The sequence below is a fragment of the Podarcis raffonei genome, chromosome 4 (assembly GCF_027172205.1).
Source record: "Podarcis raffonei isolate rPodRaf1 chromosome 4, rPodRaf1.pri, whole genome shotgun sequence".
NCBI classification, from domain to species: domain Eukaryota; kingdom Metazoa; phylum Chordata; class Lepidosauria; order Squamata; family Lacertidae; genus Podarcis; species Podarcis raffonei.
In genome coordinates, this window is record NC_070605.1 from 65,061,659 (window position 1) to 65,083,353 (window position 21,695).

Sequence of the window (21,695 nt, forward strand, 5' to 3'; positions counted from 1 at the left end):
AGGTGGTGAGAAATGCAGTTTCACGGTCTGTCTCCGAGACAGTCCATTAGCTGCTTCTCTGACAGCAACCATGCTAAAATTGGATTGGAGATCCTTTGATTGCACCACTAACACAGGCGGATTGGAAAAGCAGACCAGAAGCAGACCATTGTAATGGGACTTCAGTGCATTGGACGCAAGTGATTACATTTGCTAACATGCCGGCATAGAAAGCACACTTGGGCTTATGTGTGGATTATTTTTAGTGGCTTTTACGCATCTGCCACCGTGTCAATATAGAAAGAAGCTTCTGGTACCCTGATAATTACTTACAAAGTCTCAGGGTTCTCAAAATGTGAGCTGATCTTCTTATGGATCTTTGAAAAGTTAGAAAAGGACGGCATGAACACTTTCATTCCTTCTCACCCTTACACCCAATCCTAGCCGACGCAATGGCACATCTTTCCTGAATAGTGGCCAGCACCACTTCCTCTCCTCCCTCCACAGGGAGGACATTCCCAAATCTGTCCCAGAAGGTTAACAGATTTAAGGGGTGGCCAGGACTAGAAGAGGGGGAGAATGTGCCCTGGTGCAGGGAGAAATCCTTGCCCTGATGAAATGTAAATTTTACCACTATGTTGAATACAAACCCAGAAGTCCCAGGCTCACTCTGCTACAGTGTAGGGCAAAGAAAGACACCTTGTCTGCAAACCTAGAGAGTCACTGCCATGCCAATTAGATGGGCCGGTGGCCTTGACTTGCAGCTTCTTATGTTCCTTGACCCAGGAGCTACTTTGTGGACATGCCTCCCATTTGTAGGGTTAGAATGAGCTTTGCTAGCTGCTAAGATGATCATTGGAACATGGCGTAAGAATTCTTGCTCTAACAGTTGCCCCTGAGGCCTCGTGACAAAGTAGGCTTGCAGTAAATCAGGTGTAAACACAGCAGTTAGCCTTATGCAAAACAGCCAAGGACAAAAAAAGAGAGTAAATGCATTCAGAGCTCCTTAGGCCCCAGCTTTTATCATCATATTAATATGGATTTACCCCTGAAGCTGTATTTCCCTCTTCATATTATTTCTTGTCTTTCTTGTCGGCATCTCAAACCATTTTGCATGTGAGTTGGCCATTTGCACCCAGCTGCTAACAGATGCATAATGATTTGTGTCAAAAGGGCATTTTCCTGAATATTCAACAATATGAATAGCAATAAAACAAATTAAAGAAAACTCATGGAAATAACAATAAACAAACAAGAGGCTTGTGGTATGTGCTTTTCCCTACTCCGACATGTGCCTAAATGGTCCCAATGTACTGAAAAGTAACAGCTAATCCAAAAAGACAAGTCAATTTAGAGCTATATTTTGAAAGGCAGGAAAGGAGCAGACGAGATAACATAACAGGTTCGCCTGGAAGGCAGGCCCATTCTGGCTGATGTTAATTAAATAGAGTTAAATAGGAGAGAGAAAGAGAGAGAAAGCTGAAGGAAAGGGGTTTATAGAAAGTGATAACTGCAAATATTTTGTCAAGGGCATGAATTTGTATCAAACAGCTGCTCGTATATTTAGAGAGACTAATTAATCTAAAATAGAGGCGTCATGGCTTCAAGAAAAGTACAATTCTTTCTAGACTGTAGTTGAAACACATATCCAAAAATTTGCACAGTAGTGATAAACCAAATCCCACTGAGATAGTTAACAAAATAAATAACCTATTAAATCTGTGAATAATCATGAAAAGTACCCTTCCTTTTAATCTTTCATCATCTCCTCAAAATTAATGCTGATGCCAAAGGATTGTGCAAGCCATTGCATGCACCTAAGGGAGCTCTGGGTTTCCACAAACAGTACCCCCAGCTTGAGTTTCCACAAACATTACCCCTATCCTACATGGAAAAACATTTTGAGGAGGCTTCAAAAAGCTGTTATTCAATTCATATCATGACCCTTCTCCCCTGAAAGGACTGTGAAGGCTCCAGTTACCAAAATTCTAAATCAAGAGTAGTGAACTGCTAGTTCATGTGCTGAGCCCAGGCTCCCAATCATTTTATTTTCAACTCCCAGATCATCCACCGGTTTTGCTTTTGGGAACGGCAGCTGTTGGGTGAAGTTGGGGAGTGGTTGTGGCAGCATCTGATGTATTCTGGGGGTCTTTGCTGACACTTCTGTGTTGATGAGCACTGTTGCCTTAGAATTTCCAGCTCAGATTTCAGGTGATATTGGGTGATATCATTGTTTTTACTGCTCATTTTGCTTCCCTGCTCCTTCCTACTTCCCCTCCAGACAGAAATGATTTCCCCTTATGTCCAGACTGCCTGCTGCTTGAAGAGAATGAATGAAAACGACAAACCCACATGCCTCCTATTGGTTTTAGAGGAGCCAGGAAGACTAATCCATGTTACCAATCAAACACCTTGGCATTTATGTGCTCCCAGTTCCATTGCTGTCTACCAGATTCCCTTAGCAGTGAACAACAGCAAAGCTGGATTAAATCAGGGGTCCACAAGAAGTCCTCAGCAGCGACCAACCTTGGGGAGGGCCTAAGCAGGCAGCAGACCTCTCCCATGGTCCTTTGGTAGGCTGGGGGAGATCCGTTTAGCTCATGGGTAGGCAAACTAAGGGCCAGGGGCTGGATCCAACCCAATCGCCTTCTAAATCCGGCCTGCAGGTGGTCCGGGAATCAGCATGTTTTTACATAAGTAGAATGTGTGCATTTATTTAAAATTCATCTTTGGGTTATTTGTGGGGCATAGGGATTTTTTCACCCCCCCAAATATAGTCTGCCCCCCACAAGGTCTGAGGGACAGTGGACCAGTCCCTGCTGAAAAAGTTTGCTGACCCCTGGTTTAGCTAATAACCATTGATAGACTCACTCTTTTTTCTGGCAATTTGGTTTCCTTAGCAATTTGTTTACTGGGCTAGTAAAACAAACAAATGTTTTGTAGGCTCATTGGCAAGGATGGTATGATGTCCTTGTTCACCACGTGGAACCTCAGCCTTTTGACATGTCACTACAAATCCTTCTCTAAATGTGTGTGTGTGTGGCAGAGTGGAAACCAGATTCTCTGCATGGTGAGCAGCTGTGCATGAATGGCTCACACTGCAGCATCACAAAAGGAAAGGGGAAGCCCTGTATGCATACAAATATTGGGCTTTCACGACGTTGAGTGGCTTCCACGCAGCGAGATTTAAAGCAGCTACTTGGCAAAATGGCATGACGGCTTGTTCTTTCCTACCTGCACAAAGTCAACAATGTAATTTAAGTCAAAATGTTATTCTTCAAAGAAAAGAACACTTAACCTCAGACCACAACCTGCAATCAATAGTTTTGGTGGGAAACAAATAACTTGCTGCGAGGAAATTGACAAGTTTCTTCCCCTCCTTGTTTGTCCACTTCTCAGTTTGCTGCCATTTCAGTGACCATGAAAAAGAAAGAAAAAGAAAACAAATATAACTGAACTGGAATGTGGATTAAATAAAACCAACAACAGAAAAAAGTCAGTACAGTGGGTACCTCGGGTTACATATGCTTCAGGTTACATACGCTTCAGGTTACAGAGTCTGCTAACCCAGAAATATTACCTTGGGTTAAGAACTTTGCTTCAGGATGAGAACAGAAATCGTGCTCAGGCGGCGCGGCAGCAGCAGCAGCGGGAGGCCCCATTAGCTAAAGTGGTGCTTCAGGTTAAGAACAGTTTCAGGTTAAGTACGGACCTCCGGAACAAATTAAGTTCTTAACCCGAGGTACCACTGTATTAATTGATTGAATATGTAGTTGACTAGAGCTAGTGTGGTACAGTGATTAGTAGGGGATTTAGTTTGGTTATGGGAAACTTTGGTTCAAATATCGGAAGCCCACCACTGCCCTAAGCTGTGCTCCCTCCAGACTTTGTTAGATTTCAACCCCCACCAGCATGGCCAACGGTCAGACAGGCGGGAGCTTCATCTAATAACATTTGAAAGGCACTGGGTCAGGAAAGTCTCAGTTAGGGTAGAGATGGAAAACCTGTGACTCTCCAGATGTTGATTGACTCCAGATCCCATCAGCCCCAGCCAGCTTGGTTAATGATCAGAATGGAGGGTCACAGGCTACTCATTCCTGCTGGGAAAACCACAATCTTACAGTTTAGCCTATCTCACAATGTAGTTATGGCTTCTGTGGAAAGTTGAGGCACAAATGGAACAAATATAGACATTTATTTTTTCAGTACCATGGATAGTTCTGCACGTAGGGTAGTAGAGTTCTTGCGAAAGAAAACTTATCTGGGATGCCAGCACTGAGCCAGAAATCCACAAAGCAGATCTATTCAAGTTCATAGGGCCAGCAATTAATTTTGTAGACTGTGAGTTTGCCAGAAAAACCACAAGTTGCCCAACCATATGAAATATGACTAATTGGTTATTTTACTGGACTGCTGTTGTTCAGCTGCTGTTTTATATTTTGTCTTTTAAAATTATGTTATATTTTAACTATACTCCTAGCCATTCTGTTAACATAAGTTTATGCTGGAAGTGTGGGATAAACAAATGAAAAACAAATGCTGCCTGTCTTACTATTTACAGATTGTCAGTTTTGCCTGGCGGAGTGGGGGTGGAAGAGAAAGATATTACACCCCTTACACCCTTTGGGAATGACAAGTCTGATATCTCACCATTGTCTTACTACTGACCTTTGTAAATCATGCAGGGAGACTCATTGGTTAACAGTTAAATAACAAGTAAATAAATATCTGCAGACTTACACTGCCATATACCTAAAATGTATTTGGTTTTACTGTTCTCTGAATGTAAATAACAGATGTACAGAATTTATTTTTGGCTCAGCACCATCACACTTTAGTTCTTTCAGGCAGATGATATAATAATGTAAATTTAGTTGTTATGGAAGTTGCAAATGGCCTTGCTGAAAGTATTCTTCAGTCTTTGAAGTGCATATAGGGTATGTGTGTGTGTATTCACAGGGCCCCAAGATATATATAGTATCTATCTATCTATCTATCTATCTATCTATCATCTATCTATATCTATTTATCATCTATCTATTATCTATCTAGCTATCATCTATCTATCATCTATCTATCTATCTATCTATCATCTATCTATCTATCATCTATCTATCTATCTATCTATCTATCTATCTATCTATCTATCTATATCTATCATCTATCTATCTATCATCTATCTATCTATCTATCTATCTATCTATCTATCATCTATCTATCATCTATCTATTTATCTATCTATCTATCAATCATCTATCTATCTATCTATCTATCTATCTATCATCTATCTATCTATCATCTATCATCTATCTATATCTATCTATCTATCTATCTATCATCTATCTATCTATCTATCTATCTATCATCTATCTATCTATCTATCTATCTATCTATCTATCATCTATCATCTATCTATCTATCATCTATCATCTATCTATCATCTATCATCTATCTATCATCTATCTATCTATCTATCTATCTATCTATCTATCTATCTATCATCCATCCATCTATCTATCTATCTATCTATCTATATCTATCATCTATCTATCATCTAGCTAGCTACCTATCATCTATCTATATCATCTATCATCTATCTAATCTAGTATATATAGGGTATATAGTGCAGTGGTAGCCAATGTGGTCCCCTCCAAAGGTTGTTGGTCCACAGCTCCCACCATCCTTGACTATTTGGCCATGCTTGCTGGGACTGATGGGAGTTGTATTTCAGAAAAACATATGGAGGGCACCACATTGGCTATCTTTGCTGTAGTGAATCTTGTCTCCAGTGCAGGTAGCTGAGCCAAGCAGTTTGTAGGCTGTCCTATATATGTTTCCTTTCACAATAATGTACTTGACAAAATAGGAAGTCTCCTGAAGGACGAAGCTCTAGGTTTGGCACATGTAAAAATATATCTAATAAACTGGACGTATGAGTTTATCAGCCATAAACACTTGCTCATCTAGAACTTCCGTGGGTTTTTCTGATGTGTCTCCTAAGTCTGCTCTGTCATTGCCTCTGAAGCCTTGCTGAACAGTTTGTTCCCTCTGTTCATCAGTTTGTTCTTTAAGGCATTTCTAGATATATAAAATCTTTTGTTCCTTCGCTACCCTTTCCTCATGTCATATGTATTCAAAGCTATTTTATGGTTATCTGATTTTCTTGTATCTTTCTCAAAGCACAGATTGAACATGACCTCCCAGCACCAAACACCCAGTGGGGAGTTGCATGGGCTCCATATGTGTGTGGGTTGGGTTGGGTGGAGGAGTGTGTGTGTGTCTTTGTTGGGGGGAAAGATGCATTCTTACCCTCTGAACACAAGGTAAAATCATGAATAAAATTAGCAATAATCCAATCATGGATTAGTATCAGTACACTTCAAGTCTAAAAGTAGCATTGAAAAATGGAACCAAGCGGGCCAGAGTGAACAATTAATATTATTAAACAATAACAGAATCAAAGGTCTTTCATGCAATTCTTATTTGTGCATAGGTTATGGATTGTAGATTTGTGGGGGATTTTCTGTTGCATGCTTGTTTTGCTGTAACCAAATGTATAGGTGTATGTGCTCGGAGTTTTTTTTTCTGTTCTTTTGCTTGTTTTTCTTTGATGTGGAAAGTCTTGATAAACTGTTCTTAAAAACAAAAAGTTTCTTTGGAAAGGTAAAGTCTTTGTATGCTGGTGGAGCACAGATAAAGGGGAAGGTGATCTAACCTCTTGGCACAGGGATTTCCACCTAGGGAAAGCTATACCCCACAAAACAATGGCCCATGGAAGAGAGCCATATTGGCCCATCTTAGAAGATGGGATTCACCAGGGAGGTGGTAGTCCTTCAAACAGATTGGTTCCAAGCAGGGTCAGATTTAGGTTTGATGAGACCCTAAGCTACTGAAGGTAATGGGGCCCTTTATATGTCCATCTGTCCTTTGTCAACAACAAATTGTCGCTTTTTTGTGTGTTGAAAATATGCTATGTGGTAATTTACGGACCCAAAAGGTATCTAAAGCCATTTGCACATAACAAAATAACCAGTCCATGCAGAATGTAGGCACCCTATGTATAGAAATGAGCAAACCAGTGATATTTTAGGGAGCAGGCTAGCAGGCGGGGCCCATTACTTACATCATAGGCACCTACACAACACAAAACACTGTTGCTGTGTGTAGGTTTTATTTTATTTGTTTTTTATCTTATATTTTAGAAATGTACATCCAGTTTTTCCCCCCGTTTAAATTTTTTTGGGACCCCCAAGAGGGGCCCCTAAGCTATAGTTTGTTTAGCTTATACAGTGGTATAAAAACTTAATTCGTTCTGGAGGTCCGTTCTTAACCTGAAACTGTTCTTAACCTCAGGTACCACTTTAGCTAATGGGGCCTCTCGCTGCCGCCATGCGATTTCTGTTCTCATGCTGAAGCAAAGTTCTTAACCCGAGGTACTATTTCTGGGTTAGCGGAGTCTGTAACCTGAAGCGTCTGTAACCCGAGGTACCATTGTACATAAATCTGGCACTGGTCCCAAGCTGCTTAGAGCTCTAAAGGTGATTACCAGCCCTTCAAATTGCATTCAGAAATGAATCAGCAGCCAATGTATAGGAACACAGGAAGCTGCCTTCTACCCAGTCAGGTCATTGGTCCATGTCACTTAGTATTGTCCACACCTCCTGGCAGTGGCTCTTCAGGATTTTAGATGGGGCACATTTCCTGTCCTACCTGGAGATGCCAGGAATAGAACCTCAGACCTTCTGTAGACAAAGTGGATGCTCCGCTGCTGAACAACAGCCTCCCCTTATTGATGTTATAATAAAAGGGTCACATGATCCTAACACTTGGTCCCAATAAAGATTTTAGCAGCAGCATTCTGCCTGTACCAAATGACATTTCAGGGTTTTTTCTTTCTTTCACGGACAATGAGCAAGTCCACTCAAGATGTAAATTATAAATGTTAATCCATGACCAGGCCTGAGTAGATCAGCATAGATGCAGCTGTGTGAGCTTATATATGAGCTCCCTTGCTACACTTTACAATACTCAGAAGAAAGGAGCGCACTCAGGCTCCTAATTTTTGCTGCGTCTCATAAGGTGCAAAGCTGCCCAAGTTATCTTATGTAAGTCTCTTGAGACCTCTTGTTTGCTTCCTTTTGTAAGCCTAGAATAATACTGTTTACTTACATGCCTTGTGGGCACGTCTGGAGTTTAATTAACAGATTATTTTACAGTGCTTCATGTGTCACAGAATCCAAAGGAGGCAATAAATCCAAGACGATGTATTGTTTGTATACATTTCATCATGTATATATTGGTTGGCAGAGAAACTACATGAAACAGAAGCCTTATCCTTTAAGCATCAGCTGGGCTGGTAATAATGAAAAGACCATTCAATGTGTATATCTATATGAAATCAAAAGAACAATTTTAAGACAGCTGGGGCAGGAGAGAGTTAAAATTATTTTTGATCTTCATACTCAAGATTGCTGCTGAAAACTGTCCTATGGGCTATTTTCCTGTAAGCTTAGATTGAATATTGCAGAGAATAGTTTGGTTTTAAAGGATAAATGGCCATCACATACATGATCCTACAGAAATGGAAAAATATGGGGAGGGGAAACCATTTAATGGAATTAGCCATCAAAGAAAGGGTATCTTACAACTGTATGAGAATGTCTATTTGAATATAACAACAACAATGCAATGATGGGACTGCTTGAAAAAGCCAAATTTCATCAGTGCCCCTCCATAGCATCTTCCTCTGTCTATGCTCTGGTACCCTCTAGGTTAGATTATTGCAATGCATAATGAAAGGGAATATTCCTAGCAGTGGCAGACTTTGGGCTCTCAAATTTTAGCAGCACTTGGTGTGACACTAAAATTTGGCACCCCCTACCTCTCACGGTCCATTCATCAGGCGAGACTCCTTACGGGGTTCTTGCCGCGGGATCACATTTATTCAGTGCTTTACCAGCTGCACTGGCTCCTGGTGGAGTACAGGGTCAGATTTAAGGTGCTGGTTTTGACCTTTAAAGCCCTATGCGGCCTAGGACTCTTGTACCTACAGGACCACCTCTCCTGGTATGCCCCATGGAGGACCTTAAGGTCCATAAATAACAACACTTTGGAAGTCTTGAGCTCCGAGGAGGTTAGATTGGCCTCAAACAGGGCCAGGGCCTTTTCAGCTCTGGCCCCAGCCAACGCTCTGTCACAAGAGACTAGAGCCCTGCGGGATTCGACATCTTTCCACAGGGCCTATAAGACGAAGCTGTTCCACCTGGCCTTTGGGCTGGACTCAGTCTAACCCTCCCTCTAATTTATCTCATTTTTTTTTATGGAACCTCTTATATGGGATTTTGTATATACATTTTCCCTTGGCTCTTTTTGCTGGCCCATGTAGGACCAGCATGGATGGCCCTGGTGAATATTTGACATTTTATCCCCTTATGGCTTTGATCTATAGGCTACCACTAAAACTGCATTTTAAGCTGCATCTTAAGCTGTGTTCTAACTTATATTTTAATCAACTGTTTGGGTTTTTTTAAAAAAATGTTTTTACTGTATTTATATTCAGTGTTAAGCCTGGTCTTGGCTGGGGAGGGCGGGGTATAAAAAAATTATTATTATTATTACTAGCTGGAGATCCCAGGGATTGAACCTAACACCTTCTGCATGCAAATCAGATGCACTGGCACTGAGCTATGAATCTCCCCCTCTGCCCACATACTTCCTTCTCTGCAGGTGAAGGGGGGAGATCTGCTCTGCCCTATGGTCCCTGCTGGAACATCAACCCAGGGACCATAGGATTGCACTTACCTAGAAACATAGATTTCTAGGTAGGGCTCCAGAGCCCGCTAGAAGGCTTTCACTGGAGCTACAACGGTATGAAATACTGATCATTATTTTCTCTTGAGGAGAGTTTAGACAAAAGGAGGAGGAGAAAACCATGTCTTTTCCCCTTTCAAAGAGAAGCTGCTCAAATGAACTAACATAGTCTATAAAGTAGAAAGGCTACATGAGTTTCCCATGGGAGGAAGTGCTACAAATCTGATGTTGGTCCCGTTCAGTCAAGTCCAAATTCTAATGTATGGAAGTCCCTCATCCTGCTATTTATGGAATGTCTACATAGGTGTGTATATTGTATATGGTTAGCTACTGTAGGCTGTCACCTGACATACAATTTAAAAATAAATGTGTGAATCAAACAGTGTGCCTCCTCCTTTTTTATGTCTTTCCAATATGGGGAACTTTGCGGGAAACAGCAGAAAATCAGGAGTTTTCCCTGCTATCGTTTCTGTTAGTAAAGAATGGCTGTTGCCCTAGCTGTCATTGTTGGCTTTCCAGCTATTTTAATCAGGAAGAAAAAGAAGGTGAATCACAGGAATTATCTCTAAAGTGGATTAGAGCCATGCCTTTAGGTACAGTTCAGAGCCCATCTAAGCATGGCACCAAACAATGATGCCAGATACATAAAAGGCAGGTGCCAATATTTTTACAGGAAACAGATGCAAAAACTTGCACTTCTGCCTCCTCCAATATCTCCTAATCTCTAATGTCAGCTGCTGGTTTAGACTTCCCATGGGGGGGGGGGGTTAGATCATTTCCAATCTTTTTGGCTAGCAGTGATTATTGGAACTCTGGAACTCTGTTCCTGTTCTCTTCATGAATTTGCATCTTATGAAATCTGTAGCCTTACCAGCATCTAATGACAATCAGTGCTATGGTAATTCTACAATGTTTGAGTTCTCCCTGTTGCTCTTTGTCTTGCTATTAGAGGGGAGAAAGCCAACGTAATCTACCTGCAAAAAAATTTGCTATTATGTGTATTTCCAAAATGTCTCCAGCTGAGAACACCACTCTGAGCCTCTTAGATTACCAACCAAATATAGAAAGATCCTTATATATCTGCTTTTATGTAAGCTGAAAGGGATGGTAATTAGAAAGTACTGCAATGATGCCTAAACAAAGCCTCTTTTAACATTTGGGTAAAGATGGGTTCAAAAACTCCCAGGAGTTTTTTTTACCCTCCTGTTCATAGAGACACATGCTTAGAGTCACATTGCTTTTTCTGTTTTTAGAGGAAGGAGATAAAATGATTTATTAATAATTCTTTAAATTCTTTTAAAAAACACCCAGAAAAACTAAAGTTGTGGCATAGACATGCACATAATATGGAACAATTGCCCTTATTGTAGACAAAATGGTTAAATGCCAATTTCCCTTAAAAATAGCTCAAAAATGTCTTTTTTTGAAATTTTGCCAGAAAAGCTCAACAACTTTGGGCGAAAAGAAAAGTTCAACAACTTTAATGTCTAGATTTTCACATTTTGAAATATTGCAACCCTAACCTAGATTGATCTCATGTTGAATCCATAAATGGACATTCCCAGCTATGTGAAAGTTCCCGAGTTGCATTTGCTGATCTATGATATATATTACTTAAGGCTGACTCACATGACCCTGTTGCATAGTCAACTGTGGAACAGTCATCATTACTTCACAATACATCCAGATTGAGACTCAATATGCCAATATACATTTTCTAGGAGCTGAACCATGGTACACTAAATCGTGATCTAAGTGCCCAGACCCAGTCCCTACCTGTTCCTTTCCAATTAATATGCTATGTGAATTGGGCTTGATTTGGCTTACAAGGCATAGGTTGATTCCAGACTGTCACTATTTTGTGGGTGGGAATGTCACATGCCGGGAAATTCAGATTGAGCAATCGAAGTGAATTTTGTGCTCTTGTGCAACAAAGCTGCTTTTTAAAAAAATTTAAAAATGGAATTTTGTGGTAAGGAAAGTGATGGGGAAATCCACTCAAAAGTGTGGGATCGCAGTTCATTGATGTGACATTGTCCCTCTAATCAAATCAGGATCAATGGTCAATAAACAGGTCATCGGGAAGTGACCACAGTATTTCTGGATTGAGTTTCCATACAAAATACTACATCACACAAATGATTCGAGGGGACAAAATTGTATTTCTCACCCTTCAGTACTGGCCTAGTGAAAAAATGAGATGTTATTGATCTAGCATAACAACTTTGGAAAGATATGCATAATTTATTTGAAAATCCATAGTAAGGCAATACCTTTATTATTCAAACCAAAATGCCACAAAACAAAGAGTTATTCAGTTAGTGGGGATGGGGGGGGGAGCTGGCTATTAAAATCATAATGTTTGCATTCTTTCTATAAAATATAAATACTGCCCTCACAATGCAACAAGACTATAAGACACTCGGAATTACATTACGCAACACACACAAAACAGCAGCAGCTAAAGAATTTTCGAATGCAGTGCAATTGAGCTGAATGCAGCCTTGAAATGCAGACTTAAAGGGAAGGGCCTTAGCTCTGTGGCAGACGGCCCCCGTGCAGTCTGTGGCCTCTCCAGACAGAGCTGGGAGGTACGCCTGTCTGAAATTCTGGAGGGTCAGTGGGTAGATGGTACAAAACTGGATGGGCCAATTGTGTAAGGCAGCTTCCTACATTCCTAGGAATAAATGCATCTTCACAGTTTTGAAAACACTGACAGTGATGAGGTCATTGCATACGTCCCTGGGAAGAAGAGTTTCAAAGGTGTGGGGCCACCACTGAGAAAGCTCTATCCATAGTAGCTGTCAACCTAATGGCTGCTGCTGGCAGGCCAGAGAGCAGGGTCTTAGATGCTGCTTGGGCTGGCTCAGATGGAGGCACTGCTTCAGAGAATGTGGTCCCAAACCATTTAGAGCTGTAAGGGCCAAAGATAGCACCTTGAATTGTGCCTAGGAAAAAACAGGACGTGACCTTAAGGGGCAGTATGTATAGCAAGAGATATCATCGATATCATCAACACCATCATCAACAACATTATACCATACTTCATCCAAAGATCACAGGGAGGTTTACATTATAAAGTTGTTGAACTTCAACTTTCAGCAACCCCAGCCAGAATGTTCAATTGTCAAGGATGATGGGAGTTGCAGTCCAGAAATATCTGGAAAACCTCATCCCCATCTGCTAGCCATCCTGGCTAGAGCAGATCGCAGGTTTGGGATGCAGGAAGTGGTAGCACTGGTCACAGGCTTAATATGGAGTGCAGGGAGAGGTAGCAAAAGTAATAGATCAGGTTCTCATTAGGTACTGTGCAACTTTCAAGTTATAGATAGGTATTGTGGGGTGAAGAAACACACAATCTGGGTTCCCAATTTTTTAAAAATAAAACACTATCAGTTCCCTGGTTGCATCTCCAGGCTTAAGGGAAACACACCCAGGTCCCTTGTGTCAGAATTTTGACAGCTGGCAAAGGCCTGGGCAACCCAATCTACATGCAGAGTGAAAGCTGCCGATCCAAATCCTGGGTGAAAATAATATATAAGACATTAAAAAGCTCAAGAGAGCTTGAAGCTTTGGCAGAACACCCCCCCCAAAAAACCCTGTAGCAATAGAATAGAGTGTTTGAGAGCAAGTGTCAGAGCATCCCTGGCAACAGTATAAGATTCCTGCAACTTTCCTTTCATTTACGCAGAAAACACATTGTGGAGGCAGTGTGGTGGTACATTGATACAGCAGGCAAGGTCCAGTTTTCAAATATTTGCACCTGGAGGAAAAATGCTTGTTTGGCTTGAATGTGTGTGTGAGAAGAGACAGAAAGAGGAAAGGAGGGAGATGAGAAAGAGAGAGCATTTTTTTTTTTTTGTGGCAGAGGCTGTGGCATTTCCAGCAAAATTTCTCTGAAGCTATTAATTGGTTCGTACATCTCTGCAGTGCAGTTAGACCTCCCCCCATGACAACCATCCTTTTCAAAATATTTATTGTACTAGTAGTATTATGCATGGGTGGGACCAAGTATATAATATTTTCTTTGGCAACTAAGCCAGCTAACCGCCCACACAAAAATGGAACGCATTGGACCAATATTAACCTGCTGAATAAGATAAGGGCTTTAGAAATTCACTGCAACAGAGAAGAAAAATGTGCCTCAGGGCTGTCTCTCCGTACAATGAAATGAAATGTCCCTTTTAAAAGCTCAGTGTTGCACTAGACTGCCTACCCACATGTGTATCCAGGATACAGAGGACTACAATGCCCCTGGCGTAATTATTGTACACGGTCTTTGCCCTGAGATGCATGGGCGATCTGGAATGTTTTTCACACAGAAATTATCATTGCTGTTGATACATTCTTTTTCCTTGCAATTTAGGATAACACGGGGACCAAATTGGAGAGAAATGTTTTTTTCTCCCTTTCTCATGATACTTCAATTTGGCCCACCCAATGAAGCTGAATGTTGGAAGCTTTAGGATGGCAAAACATTCAATATTTCTTCAAGTGGCACATAATTAAACTATGCCTGGAGACGCCCAATCAGGTTGTGCATAGCGGTGACCGGAGGAGAAGTGACAGCTGGGAGGAACGCGGAGAGAGGAGAAGCCATGGTGCTTCCATAGCAGCACAACTGGATGCCTACATCTTCCCCAGCCGCAACAAAACATGTCTCTCCCATATCATTCTCTACAGCTACAGCAGGCACTGTAACCTTCAACAGTTTTGACTTTCTCCTCAAAGGTGCATCCTCCATTATCTCCCTAGACAGACAGATGCCAACCAACCAAGTAACGGCCACCAACTTGGATGGCTTTAAACACATGGAGGATAAGGCAATCAATGGCTACCAGGCTATAGATCAGCTCAGTATTAGAGGCTATATGCCAGTTGCTGGGGTTCAAAATGGGAAGAATGTCAATCTTGTGAGCTTCCCATAGGCATCTGGTTAGCTACAGGGAGATCAGAATGCTGGGCTGGATCCAGCAGGGCTCTTCTGATATTCTTAAGGCAGTGAAATTGCCAAAAGGAATTGGGGTGCAGAGGTGCAAGAAACAAAGCTGCATTAAGGGTACTTGTAGCATTTTCTTCCTTACAAAATGGTTATACTGTATTGCCCTCAAAGCTTACGAGGATAGATTCCCTCCGCTCTATGAGGGGAGAACTGCACATTGCGAGAAAAACTTGCGATCCCACCCTCTGCTTTTTCCTATAATGCTAATGCAGAGGAGTAGAAGACTTTTGCTACAGGGAAGAATAGGTGGGTGGGTAGGAAAGGTGTTTAACCATTTCTTGCACATTACCCAAATTTCTATTTCCCCCTGCTAGCCAGACTCTGAGACCAGAAGTATTTCTGGGGATCAACGAGGGAATTTGCTCCCAATGCAAATAGCAGCTGTGGAGAAAGGATTTTCCTCACCCCAGGGGAGGAAAGTTACAGTACTTCCGTCACCTGCACCTGCTGTGACTCACATAATTATCAGCCCCCATCGTGTTATGATATTTGCATTTTGCTAAAAGGCATTTAATGGCACTTTTAGTTTGTCCCTCAGCCTCCCTTGCAAGCATCACCCTGCCCCTCATTTTCATTTCCTCAAGTTTGCCTAATTCAGTGCACTATCCCATGTTCTTGTCATGTTCTTCGATTTGGTTTATCTGTATCCATTACCCAGGGATGCTGCCTGAATCATGAGTGGCTTTATACTGTGCTAAAAAAGATGAATTGCTTTGTACTAGCCAATCGTATTCAGTTGGAAATGGACTTTCGAATACTAATAAATGAGTTTCAATAACACTGAAATAAATCCATATTGTGTGTGTGTGATTTGTGACCTTTTTTGTTTGCTTGTTTGAAGTCAGTGAGCACTCACCATTCTTCAGATATCCAGACAAGAGATCTGGATTAGATGGAATATGCAGTAGGGTTTTTCTACCTTCCTACGCGAGATCATTCCTTATTTTTCTTGACAGTAGCTTGCATGGAACACAGTAAAATTATTTCAGCACTAAACGGTCGGTGTTCAAGAAAACGCTGTGAGAAGATTGGCTCTTCTGAGCAAAAGTGAGAAAGTGATAGAGAAAGATTCAGAACACAATGGCGATGACCTTCAATGGAATGCTGGACTTCTGCTTGTGTTTTCCTCTGTTTTCATCAAAATGGAATGTAGTTTGGGATTATTGTGGCCAATTTCTATGCAATTGCTTGCCAGGGACAACAGTCATTGTCAAGGGGTACCAAGGATGGGGGAGAAATTAGACTCGATTCACAGCTAAAGAATCTATCTAATTCACACCTTCCAAAACCAAACTGAAACAGAGCCTCTCTTTTATATTTGCACTTCTCTCAATTTTGCAGTGCAGTTCTCCAGCTACGTAATGTACACAAATGCATATAACTAGAGTAAAATGTACATAAAATTGCATATATCATGAAGATAACATACAAAAATGTGTTATATTGGGGGAAACTGCATGCAAACATACATAGACCAGGAGAAATTAACACCCAAGTTATGATGAATATTCATGAGGACTTTTTTTTTTTTAATGCAAATAGATATCAACATGTAGAGAACCAAAGACTGGAAAAATGAGAGAAACTAAAATGGACAGGTTTGTCCATCCCTAGGTGTTCCATGAGTTGCTTAAGCAAAATCTGTCCACAGATTTCTGGATTGCTGGTTTGATTCTTTTTCAGTACAAAAAGAAAAAAGAAAAAGACAACAATATTTTTGGCCAGTTGCAACAACGTTTTCAGTCTTTGTATTGGGAAAATATTTTTAATTGGTCCAAAATCTCCCACCCATTAGCCTAATGAAGTATGTAACACATGCTGCTGTTCAGTTTATTTGCAGAGTATGAGAACTACAGGACAATTTCCTAACACCATGATAATTGGGTTTTTCACAGGCCTCAAAATGGGTCTCATATCATCAGTTCAATACAAAGGGTTCTGGGCCTTTGTGGAACCAGCAAATATAAAAATAAAAGAAATAATTATGCAAAACAACATCCATTATGGAGATGGGCGGTTGAGTTTGTTTAGGGCGGGGAACACACCATTCTGATGATTTAAGTATATTCAAGTACATCCTCTGGGAAAATGGGGTGCAAAGTATCTGCTGTTCTGTAGGAAAAGCAATAAGCCCTGGGTCACTGTGTCATGTACATCTTGCTTTAACAAATCTTCCTGAATTCTGTCCCTGTGTATTAACCGCAAAGAACAGCGAGGGGACAAAATGAAACACAATTAATTATTTCAAAGGAAAGAACCAAATGAACAACTAAGCACAGAATGCTGATGGGCAACGCAATAATCTTTTTGGCACTTTGAAATAATAGTCATTTGGCGTCCTTGGAAGGAAGGAGCGATCCAGAGATGAAAAGTCAACTACACCTTAGTGTATCCTATGAATATAAGAAATGAGAATGAACCTATACTTTATAAGGTGATTTGGAAAAGCAATTTTAAACACCATTAAAGCCCAAAGTCTATTACGTCCAGCCGTTCCTTATGCTGAGTAACCAAAAGAACATCATTTGTTGAGTAATTAAATAGGCATTCCTTCTTTTCCAAACATCTATATAGTGCTGGCAAGAAAACATCTTTATTTTAATGGTTACCCTGCTTGAATTTTAATACCATGGGAAGTCACTAATAGTTGAGATTAGAAAGACTGCTAGCCTCAGCCTGCTGAAGACACAATCTTTGGACTCAGCTTTTTTGGGTACAGTATTCCTTTTCTTGCTCTTTACCCAAAAAATACAAAAGAGTAATCCTTCCCTCCTTTTCCACTGGTCTAAAGGATGCTAAGGCTTCGCCTCAGCTGTTGTTTACATAACAAAAAGTGTGTACATTAATTGCACACATCCAATTAATGTCAGATCACGTTTCATCCTCAAATTCTGAAGAACAGGAAGGAATTTCCAGACTGGTCGACAGACCTGATAACAACATCCGTGCTCCAGTCAGGATTGACCATTCCCAGAAGATACCTATGCCTCTTCTTACTGTAAGAAATGGCTGGTGCATACTAAGACTTGTAGGACCCTAGCCAAGGACTGGCAAGAGATCCTTCCCCTTCTATCATCCAGTCCCTACAACAGCAGCAATGCATGGGTTCAACAGCACAGAGTAGAGTGTAAAGGTGAGATCTGTTGCTGTGGGATCTAGTCTTAGAGATTCTGTCATGGTTTCTTTAGCTGGGTCCTTTCCAAGGCCTTGATGTCAATGCAGATTTGAGTGAAAAGAGATAAGTCTTGATAACATTTTCGTGAGAAAGCTGAACAAAACAGTGTGTATTTTGAGGAGAAAGGAATAGAGATGTGCTGGTCCCGTGGGTTACCCGAGAGGCGAGGTCCAAGTCCAGTCCGTGGTCAAAGGTGCAACATGGAGGCAGTCTGTAGTAGCTGAAGCTGGGTGCAGAGCAGGGAGTCAGGGGAAGTCAGGAACAGGCATGCAAGCAGGGAGCTAGGGCGGGTCAGGAGCTCTGGCAGAAAAGCAGGACAGGGTTCAGGCAGGAACTAGCAATCAACAATGTTGCTCCCGCAACTAGGGACTGGGGCTGGATAGCTTTTATCTGCCCCGAGGCATAGGGGGGCCCCAATCTTCTGGTGACTCGCCTCTCCTGGCCTGGAGACAAGCACTCCTCCTGCGGGAACTTACTTCCCTCCACCTCTCTGCCCTGAGCCTCTGCAGCTCAGGAGAGGCTGGAGGGTTACCGGACCCAGAGGCAACCTCAGCTTCCTCTGATGGGGCTGAGAGTGGAGCACCTGCAGGCAATGGGTCCTCCATCACCTCAGGAGCCAGAGCAGACTCAGATGATGCCTGCACAGGTGAGGACCCTTCAGGCTTATGCCCCAGCCCCGGCTCAGCTGGTTCTGGAGGCGGGGAATCCTGTGCAGGCTGGGATCCCTGAGGTTCAGCATTCAAGTCCGAATCCCAGGCCATCACCAGAGAAGTCTTGTCTTTCTTCTTTCTTATGCAAAGCAGAGAGACATTCTACCTAACATGCAGGGGGTGGGGGAAATCCTCTAGAACTACACAACCAATCAGATCATGTATTACCTCAGGAAAGATCATGCCGCTCCGATTGCTAAGCAACACCTCCACCCACCCCAAACTAGACTGAATTAATCCTTATGTTACAAATGGCTGTTGAACTTCCAGCACTGCTTTGTATTTTTAATAGAATGTCAAGGTCCACCTGCCAGAGCCAGGTGCAAAACAGGACCTTGGGGGTGTGAACATACATAAGATTTAGGAGCAGGGTTCTTCTCAACACATGCTCAATCAAGGAATTTGATTTTTATTTCAAGCACTGGAACCGAAGTAACTGCCTGTCCCTTCTTATTAAAAACCTCCACTACTGATTCCAGTGAGAGCTGGACCATAAAGAAGGCTGATGCTTTTGAATTATGGTGTTGGAGGAGACTCGAGAGTCCCATGGACTGCAAGAAGATCAAACCTATCCATTCTTAAGGAAATCAGCCCTGAGTGCTCACTGGAAGGACAGATCGTGAAGCTGAGGCTCCAATACTTTGGCCACCTCATGAGAAGAGAAGACTCCTTGGAAAAGACCCTGATGTTGGGAAAGATTGAGGGCAGAAGGAGAAGGGGACGACAGAGGATGAGATAGTTGGACAGTGTTCTCGAAGCTACCAGCATGAGTTTGACCAAACTACGGGAGGCAGTGGAAGACAGGAGTGCCTGGCGTGCTCTGGTCCATGGGGTCATGAAGAGTTGGACACAACTAAACAACTAAACAACTAAACAGCAGCAACAACAAGTGATTCCTTGCTATAGTATTAGCAGCATAATTTAGAAACAGCCAGAAGTCAGGAACCTTTGCTGATCTAAATCACCAAGAGATCTACCACTAGATCCTGATCCACTTTCTGCTCCCCCTAGTTTATAGGATGAGGCCATTTGTTTCTTGGCATTACTATGCCTACAGCTTTATTCATGTCTAGAAGCTTTTGAAAAGAACTTTCTGTAATAAAGTACTTCTTATCCTTTCTGTAACTGAAATGTCTCATTCCTTTTTTATGTATGATCATTCTGGACTTAATTTATAAGGTGTCATGTATTACTCACTTATAGTTCTTGGCTCTGATTAAAGGTTCTATATCATCTTTCACACTTCAGAATTTTTTTTTTGTATAAATTGCCATAAAATAATATTTAAATCGCTCACTTGATCTAGTGTATTTGACATTCAATTGCCTTTTTTTCCTTTTACATAATAATTGTACTTAGCATTAGTATTTCATGCATAAAATCATTTATTGGAAACTTGCAATTGGAAAAAATAGATTAGATGATGGTATAAATTTATTGGTAGAAACGAATAAAAATAGAAAAGCACCCTATATAAGCCCCCATTTCTGCCCTCAAATCACGCAAAATGTTCCTTTGGTATTGGGGATTTCAGATATTTTATTGGAAGACGGTACATGATGGTATAAGCTGTAGCCTGCACTGTGAGAGGGAGGCAAACTAGCCAGCCCAGCCCTTCCTTTTTCTTAACTTCATCACTGCCAGCATGTGCCCCCTGCCAGCCTTTTCTGGACGCCTCTACTATGTGAAGTGAATAACAAGGTCTCAGACTGGTGTGGCAACAGTGGCACTGCCGCCGAAGAGTGCTGCCCACTCTTGACAGATTCTTCAGTTATTCCAAGGAAATCAGAAGCAGCTGGTGGGACACCCCCATGGAGCTGGTGTCTTGGCAGCGGCATCGCTGTGCAGCAGTGGGGCAAGTTGGCGGTGCAGTGGAGGCAATGCAGATTTGGCATTCCTGCCAGTGCTTCCAGGCTCCTCCAACCTCACTGCTGTCCTGCAGCACCCCTGCGCCGTGCTGGCAAGTGGCAAAGTGCCCCTGCCCTGCCCCTTGGTCCTGAAGCAAGTGAGGAAAGAGCTGTCCGTCCTCTCAGAATTAAAACATGATTTCTGCAGAGGCATTCAGGCTGAGGAGCAACAGCATCACTTATGTTTTCTGGTTAGAATGCAGCACTACAGATCTCTCTCTCTCCCCTCCCAGGTTTGGCTGAAAACTTTAAAGACTGCAGACAGGAGTCTGAGAGGTCTCTGGTTGCCGATTGCTGTCAGGTTTATAGATGCATTCCTGTAGAACGCCTAAGCAAGTCGTTTCTGTTCTCTGCAGGATGCCACTTCTAGCTGTAAAACCCCACTATGTTAAAGTGATGGCAGAGACCCTGCTTAAACTGACAAAGGCCTTGGAATTCTGATAAAAGTTGGAACCCTTGCTTTTTTTACTCACACCCACACTGCCTTCTCCCCATGTGCTCTCTGGAAAAAACAAAAAACAGATGCTTACATAAGGTACTGCAGCATTAGCTCTCCTATACCCAAAACTATAAGAGTTTATCTTGCTGTTGCAGAGGTCAGATAGGATTATGTCGAATTCCTTCCAGAAAAGCACACATTCTTTTAAAATGTCTTCATTTCCCAAGGGGCGCAAAAGAGGGAGGAACTACCTTGGGGCTCTAGGGACGTAGGAAGCCACCTTATCCCGAGAAGAGATGGGGAAGAAATTCAATTTTGTTCGCACTTAATGATAAGCTCTACCTGATTCACATTTCTCAAATGTAGGTGAGCTGTAACAAAGCTATACTTCAACATTTGCACTTCTCTAAATCTCGTGATGCAGTTCTCCAACCAATGGGCAAGAAGATGCATATATTAGGGGGAAATGTACATAAAAATGCATATATTAATAAAAATAATGTTTGCATTAGGGAAAGTTGCTTTCAAAAATTTGCATATTAGTCAAAATTTCATATAAAAATGTGTTTTTAGGAAGGAATTTCCACTCAAATTGCTCACAGCGGAGGCCCTGCAGAGACTGTGGTGTCTTTATGATATATGGTTTATTTACATCTATCTACAACCTGAGCCT

The 21,695-nt window shown here is 41.8% G+C and overlaps 1 long non-coding RNA gene across 3 annotated transcripts in view; it reads right to left on the reverse strand.

Moving 5' to 3' along the window:
• Nucleotides 1-21,695, reverse strand: part of LOC128413142 (uncharacterized) — a 109,252-nt gene that overhangs the window by 12,241 nt on the left and 75,316 nt on the right. The window contains exon 3 of one of the 3 annotated variants that reach the window (XR_008330253.1): nucleotides 3,278-3,382. The exons of the other annotated variants lie outside the window; for them this stretch is intronic. This is a non-coding gene — a long non-coding RNA (uncharacterized LOC128413142). The remainder of the gene's footprint in view (nucleotides 1-3,277; nucleotides 3,383-21,695) is intronic. 3 annotated transcript variants of the gene reach the window in all.